Below are 8,259 nucleotides of genomic sequence, written 5' to 3'. Positions count from 1 at the left end.
TGATTCTTGTTTTAGATCTCATGAAGTCGCTCTAATCGCTGGGTGTCCTTTTTGATAACTGCGTATGCCGAATACCTTATCGTCGCATCATGTATCATCCCGTCATTGTGGTATGCACTAGTATTCAGCCTATTTGTTTTTCAATTTCACTTTAGCACCAAATACCGGCACTGATTATGTTTCTCCTCTTTTCTTGATGCCTTCCATTTGCACAGAATCTCGCATCTGCTTCAATTATTCTTGTTCCAACTTTCAAAGAAAAACTGACTCAGAAAGGGAGGGGGGGGGGGGGGGGGGGCGCTGTTGGCGGGGGATACTGTTGCGGATTTTGATTTTTTTTAGAAATATTTTCGACCTTTTTTTGGTCGATCATATTGATTTTCACAATAAACACCCTATAATGACCAACATTTCAAAGTCGTTTTTACGCTTTTTGGAAGGTGTTGCCCAAAAAAGGTTGCATTTTTCTTGCGCGCCCCTCCCTCTTAAATTTATAATATATTGGCGCCGTAGGCACCTTTAGAAACTTTAGAGGGTCGGTCATCAAAAATGATGTCCTAAATTAGTAATAAAAGGGGAAATTTGGGCGGTGATTAGGTATAACTCCTGAGAAATTCTCCAAAACCAGCTACCAAACAGAATATTAAAATTCCAGGTGATTTTTTTGCTCGGTCAAATTTTGATGGCAATCAAATAACTGCTCTAAGCAACAATTTTTAGCTCCGATGAAGGTGTCAATTCCCTGCGTTCGAATTTTTTTTTCAAGTTCGAACGCAGGGAGTTGACACCTTCATCGGGGCAAAAAAAATGTAGTTTAGAGCTGTTATCTGGCTGCCATCAAAATTAAATCGAGCGAACAAACCACCCGGAACATAAATATTCCGTTTGGTAATGGATTTTGGGGAAATAACTCAGGGGTGTTAGCTGCGATCATTTTGTTGTGGAGGTTTTATAATAAGTGCGCACTTTAATATGTTGCCGCACTTTAATATGTTGAAATTTGCGTTTAAACTGTTCTCAAACTTTCCCGCCTTTTTCGGCGCTGTTGAACGCCCCCTCAGGGCTTAGAGGTGATTTATTTGACAAAATTTCTGGCCTGTAATCATTTTTCACAATCTTTAGATAAATTGAGCTTATACGCTTTTAACATCATAGATAAACTCAAACGCGCACTTAAGTTTGCTCAGCCAAATTGGCAGTTGTAAAACTTCCACAACAAAATGATCGCAGGTAACACCCCTGAGTTATTCCCCCAAAATCTACTACCAAACGGAATATTTATGTTCCGGGTGGTTTGTTCGCTCGATTTAATTATGATGGCAGCCAGATAACAGCTCTAAACTACGTTTTTTTTTGCTCCGATGAAGGTGTCAACTCCCTGCGTTCGAACTTGAAAAAAAAATTCGAACGCAGGGAGTTGACACCTTCATCGAAGCAAAAAAAAAGTAGCTTAGAGCTGTTATTTGGCTGCCATCAAAGTTAGATCGAGCGAACAAACCACGCGGAACGTAAATATTCCGTTTGACAGCGGATTTTAAGGAAATAACTCAGGGGTGTTACCTGCAATCATTTTTTGTAAAGTTGTGGAGGTTTTTATAACTGCCAATTTGGCTGCAACTTAAGACAAACTTAAGTGCGCGTTTGAGAGTTTATTTATGATGCTAAAGCGTATAAGCGCAAATTATCTATAGATGGTGAAAAATGAATACAGGTCAGCAAGTTTGTCAAATAAATCACCTGTAAGCCCTGAGACAAGAAATGAGCTCATGTTTTCATTATTTTATCAAGGTAGTTGTTGTTCTCATTCCGTTCATTGATCTTTCCGTTCTCATTTTATCTAAGCTCAATCTTAGTCTGCTTTTTTGGTCCAATCAATCTATTGCATTATTTGTCAATGCATTTTCATGTTGTTCTTGTTAAATCGTCATTTTTCAGGCTGATTTTTCATAGCTGTATCATCGGCATAGCAATCGTTGTTGTGTTTTCATTAATTTTTGGCACACCGTTTTCTACAGAATTAAAGTCCTTGCTCCTAAAATTGACCTTGTGGTTTTCCGTATTTTTTTTTGGATTTGTTGCTGTAAATACAGGGCTTATGGTTTGATAAATATAGGAATTGTTTCTTCTGGGTCTAATGTTAAACCCTCAGCCAATAAAAGAATTTTTAGTTTATTAGCTCCTGCATCAATTACATGTTTTTCAGACTGGAAATTTTCCAGGTTTGAATGTTGAATCATTCATCCCAATTTGCATCTGCCACTTGAACTTGGGGCCTTGAAGGGAGGGGGGCGCTGTTGGCGGGGGATATTGATGCGGACTTTGATTTTTTAAAGAAATTTTTTCGACCTTTTTTTGGTCGATCATATTGATTTTCACAATAAACACCCTGTAATGACCAACTTTTCAAAGTCGTATTTACGCACTTTTTGAAAGGTGCTGCCCAAAAAGGTTGCGTTTTTCTGGCGCGCCCCTCCCTCTTAAATTTATAATATTTGGCGGCGTAGGCACCTTTAGAAACTTTAGAGGGTCGGTCAGCAAAAATGATGTCCTAAATTACTAACAAAAGGGGAATTTGGGCGGTGAGTAGGTATAACTCCTGAGATATTCTCCAAAACCCGCTACCAAACGGAACATTAAAGTTCCGGGTGTGTTTTGCTCGGTCAAATTTTGATGGCAATCAAATAACAGCTCTAAGCAACAATTTTTAGCTCCGATGAAGGTGTAAATTCCCTGCGTTCGAATTTTTTTTTCAAGTTCGAACGCAGGGAGTTGACACCTTCATCGGGGCAAAAAAAATGTAGTTTAGAGCTGTTATCTGGCTGCCATCAAAATTAGATCGAGCGAACAAACCACCCGGAACATAAATATTCCGTTTGGTAGTGGATTTTGGGGAAATAACTCAGGGGTGTTACCTGCGATCATTTTGTTGTGGAGGTTTTATAACTGCCAATTTGGCTGAACAAACTTAAGTGCGCGTTTGAGTTTATCTATGACGTTAAAAGCGTATAAGCGCAAATTATCTATAGATGGTGAAAAATGAGTACAGGCCAGAAACTTTGTCATATAAATCACTTCTAAGCCCTGAGGGGGGCGTTCAACAGTGCCGAAAAAGGCGGGAAAGTTTGAGAATAATTTAAACGCAATTTCTAAAAAGCAGGAAATTACTGACGCTAATTATCAAAGAAAATCATCTCCAAGTTTGGCGCCAAAATGTCTGCAACTGCAAATTAAACAATTATTTTGGCGCAAAAACGTCTAAATTGCAAATTTTTTTCTCTCAAAATCTGTCACTTAAGATTGTAAACGTTCGCCGTTTAACTTTTGATTGAGGCACTTTAATATGTTGAAATTTGTTCATATTTTCGGCACTTTTGAACAAAATTTTAATTTTCGGCACTGTTGAACTAATTTTTTTTCCTGCACTGTTGTACTGCCCGTCATGAGACAAGAAATGAGCTTTCCCTTTGGCATGTTTTTATTTCGATAACTACTTTATGAAAGTTCAGGGACAATTTAAGAGGCTAAAAACTACCATAGTTTTTATGGATGTTTAAAGATCTCGGGATTTAAACCATTTTTTCCACATGATCTAAGTCATGCAAATTTGAAGTATCGGCGAAAACTGCTGAAGCCCGCATCAAAATTCCATGGATATTAATGGATTAAATTTCATTTTTAGTCACGAGTTTTACCTGACTAATTTACTTAATTGCAAAATTGTTAGTTGCAAATAAAGTAATTTAATTTGTTACTATTAACTGTTTTCAGTTTTTATCTGTGCAAATGTCATTTGCTTGTAACTCATTTTAGGCCATTGCCTGATTTTTTAAAAATATTAGCGAGGAGGTAAAGGTGGCAGTGGTGGGGACAATTGAAAGATGAGAGCAGGGATTGGTTGTCTAAATCGTGGCGGGGGTGTCGGTTATAAATTGTTAAATTGGCGGGGTGTCGGTTAGCAAAACATGAGTAGATGATTTAGCATTTGAGTCTGCCGTGAGAAATGCTGAAACAGTTGACAAATTGTTGTGCAAAGTTGAGTAAAAACAAAGTAAAATAAGACTGCTCGTATCAGGGCGAAGCTCTGAAAGTTCCGACTGCCTTTTAAGGTTTATGGAGCAGTGATAATATGAAACAAATTAAATGCAATAAAACAAAATTATTTTTTTTCTTCAAAAAATGAAAATTTTTGTGAAAATCATCCCCCACACGCCATATATAGAATAAAGTGATAGATTTCGTTCCATTAACCAATCAATATGGCAAATAAGCTTCCTTTATTCAATTTGGAACAATTTTAAACACGAATAAAATCTCCGCTTCCGCGTTAAAAGAGCGAAATATTTCGCGCGTTAATAGGCCCAAATTGGCCGAAATGGAAATCTTTAAACCCCCATAACTTTGCAAAAAAAATCACAGAAGAAATATTTTTTCAAATTTAAGCTTATGACAACAATAGCTTTCGAATAATATTTACAAAAAACTTCGTCAAAAATGGCTAGTTAAAAAGTCTAAATTTGTCTGAAAAAACCCACCCCGCGCACAAATATTCCGTTAGTTTTGTTACAAAAGTCGGAAAAACTATCATCTGTTTTAGTTTGAGTTGCCTCTTTTAGTCCAACTTTTATTTTTTAATTTGATTTCATTGTAGGTATACCATTTATAAATAACGTCGTTGTCTTAATCGATAATTTTAACTTAATTTCAAAACACGAAAATACTTTAAAATTTTTCCTCATGACATAGATGGAGAAATATAAGATTTAAAAAAAATTAATAAAAAACAATGTTGTTTTTTTCCTTCCTTCGCTTCGAATGAAATTCTAATGACCACAAATTTTTGAATCCAAAAGGCGTATGCTTCATTTCAAAGTCTTTTTGTTTCTAAATTCCCTTTATAGCTTGCTGAAGTTTGCTATGTTGCTACTATACATGCGCGTCAGTTCTTGTTGTCTTGATTTGACAATTTTAATTTTGCAAAGATATGTGAGGTTGATATTGATATGCTTCGTACTTGATATGCTTAGTGCTATTAACGCGTCAGCGGTTATTAATCCGACACAGAAATCGGTCCAAAATGAATTGAGGACTTCTAGTTGTTCTTTTTAACAGGCTCTTAAGTATAAACAAGACTGCTCGTATCAGGGCGAAGCCCTGAATGCTCCGACTGACTTTTAAAAGGTTTATGGAGCAGTAATAACATAATAAAAATTAATTGTAATAAAAAATGAAATTTAAGTTCCGACTTTTGTAAGGAAGGTAACGGAATATTTGGGATCGGGTTGGTTTTTTTCATCAGACAAATTTCGACTTTTTGACTAGTGTTTTAGCCAGAATTCTTAAAATATCATTCAGAAGGTAATGTTGCCCTGAGATTAAATTTGAAAGATATTTTATCTGTGATCATTTTTCGTAAGGTTATGGGGGTTTAAAGATTGCTGTTTTGGCCAAACTAGGACAAATGACGCCCAATATATTTCGCGCAATTAATGCGTAGGCGGAGATTTAATCCGTCTTAAAAACTGGTCCAAATTTGTTAAAGAAAATTTATTTGCCATAATTTATTTTTTTACGAAATCTATCAATTTGTACTTAATATGGCGGGTGGGGGAAGTTTTTCACCTTCAATTTAGTTTTTTCAATTTATTACTGCCTCATATACCTTAAAAGGAAATCGGAAATTTCAGGGATTTGTCCTGATACGAGAACTCTTGTTTTTTTTTTAATTTGAGTTTTAATGTGAAATTGATTCCCCCACACGCCATATAAAGTACAAAGTGATATATTTAGCTCCTATTAACAAATCTATTACGACAAATTGCCTGCTTCAATCAATTTGGAACGATTTTTATGACGGATTAAATGTCCACTTACGCGTTATTAGCGCAAAATATATCGCGCGTTAATTGTTCCAAACTGGTCGAAATGGCAATCTTTAAACCTCCACAACTTTACAAAAAATGATTGCAGGTAACACCCCTGAGTTATTTCCCCAAAATCCACTACCAAACGGAATATTTATGTTCCGGGTGGTTTGTTCGCTCGATCTAATTTTGATGGCAGCCAGATAACAGCTCTAAACTACATTTTTTTTGCCCCGATGAAGGTGTCAACTCCCTGCGTTCGAACTTGAAAAAAAAATTCGAACGCAGGGAGTTGACACCTTCATCGAAGCAAAAAAAAGTAGCTAGGAGCTGTTTTTTGGCTGCCATCAAAGTTAGATCGAGCAAACAAACCACGCGGAACGTAAATATTCCGTTTGACAGCGGATTTTAAGGAAATAACTCAGGGGTGTTACCTGCAATCATTTTTTGTAAAGTTGTGGAGGTTTTATAACTGCCAATTTGGCTGCAACTTAAGACAAACTTAAGTGCGCGTTTGAGAGTTTATTTATGATGCTAAAGCGTATAAGCGCAAATTATCTATAGATGGTGAAAAATGAATACAGGTCAGCAAGTTTGTCAAATAAATCACCTGTAAGCCCTGAGACAAGAAATGAGCTCATGTTTTCATTATTTTATCAAGGTAGTTGTTGTTCTCATTCCGTTCATTGATCTTTCCGTTCTCATTTTATCTAAGCTCAATCTTAGTCTGCTTTTTTGGTCCAATCAATCTATTGCATTATTTGTCAATGCATTTTCATGATGTTCTTGTTAAATGTTCATTTTTCAGGCTGATTTTTAATAGCTGTATCATCGGCATAGCAATCGTTGTTGTGTTTTCATTAATTTTTGGCACACTGTTTTCTACAGAATTAAAATCCTTGCTCCTAAAATTGACCTTGTGGGTTTCCGTATTTTTTTTGGATTTGTTGCTGTAAATACAGGGCTTATGGTTTGATAAATATAGGAATTGTTTCTTCTGGGTCTAATGTTAAACCCTCAGCCAATAAAAGAATTTTTAGTTTATTAGCTCCTGCATCAATTACATGTTTTTCAGACTGGAAATTTTCCAGGTTTGAATGTTGAATCATTCATCCCAATTGCCATCTGCCACTTGAACTTGGGGCCTTGAAGGGAGGGGGGGCGCTGTTGGCGGGGGATATTGTTGCGGACTTTGATTTTTTAAAGAAATTTTTTCGACCTTTTTTTGGTCGATCATATTGATTTTCACAATAAACACCCTATAATGACCAACTTTTCAAAGTCGTATTTACGCACTTTTTGAAAGGTGTTGCCCAAAAAGGTTGCGTTTTTCTGGCGCGCCCCTCCCTCTTAAATTTATAATATTTGGCGGCGTAGGCACCTTTAGAAACTTTAGAGGGTCGGTCAGCAAAAATGATGTCCTAAATTACTAACAAAAGGGGAATTGGGGCGGTGAGTAGGTATAACTCCTGAGATATTCTCCAAAACCCGCTACCAAACGGAACATTAAAGTTCCGGGTGTGTTTTGCTCGGTCAAATTTTGATGGCAATCAAATAACAGCTCTAAGCAACAATTTTTAGCTCCGATGAAGGTGTCAATTCCCTGCGTTCGAATTTTTTTTTCAAGTTCGAACGCAGGGAGTTGACACCTTCATCGGGGCAAAAAAAATGTAGCTTAGAGCTGTTATCTGGCTGCCATCAAAATTAGATCGAGCGAACAAACCACCCGGAACATAAATATTCCGTTTGGTAGTGGATTTTGGGGAAATAACTCAGGGGTGTTACCTGCGATCATTTTGTTGTGGAGGTTTTATAACTGCCAATTTGGCTGAACAAACTTAAGTGCGCGTTTGAGTTTATCTATGACGTTAAAAGCGTATAAGCGCAAATTATCTATAGATGGTGAAAAATGAGTACAGGCCAGAAACTTTGTCATATAAATCACTTCTAAGCCCTGAGGGGGGCGTTCAACAGTGCCGAAAAAGGCGGGAAAGTTTGAGAATAATTTAAACGCAATTTCTAAAAAGCAGGAAATTACTGACGCTAATTATCAAAGAAAATCATCTCCAAGTTTGGCGCCAAAATGTCTGCAACTGCAAATTAAACAATTATTTTGGCGCAAAAACGTCTAAATTGCAAATTTTTTTCTCTCAAAATCTGTCACTTAAGATTGTAAACGTTCGCCGTTTAACTTTTGATTGAGGCACTTTAATATGTTGAAATTTGTTCATATTTCGGCACTTTTGAACAAAATTTTAATTTTCGGCACTGTTGAACTAATTTTTTTTCCTGCACTGTTGTACTGCCCGTCATGAGACAAGAAATGAGCTTTCCCTTTGGCATGTTTTTATTTCGATAACTACTTTATGAAAGTTCAGGGACAATTTAAGAGGCTGAA

This window comes from Symsagittifera roscoffensis, chromosome 2 (genome assembly GCF_963678635.1).
Source record: "Symsagittifera roscoffensis chromosome 2, txSymRosc1.1, whole genome shotgun sequence".
In the NCBI taxonomy this organism is placed as follows: domain Eukaryota; kingdom Metazoa; phylum Xenacoelomorpha; order Acoela; family Convolutidae; genus Symsagittifera; species Symsagittifera roscoffensis.
The sequence above is the reverse complement of the archived record's forward strand: the minus strand, read 5'-3'. Positions refer to the sequence as shown.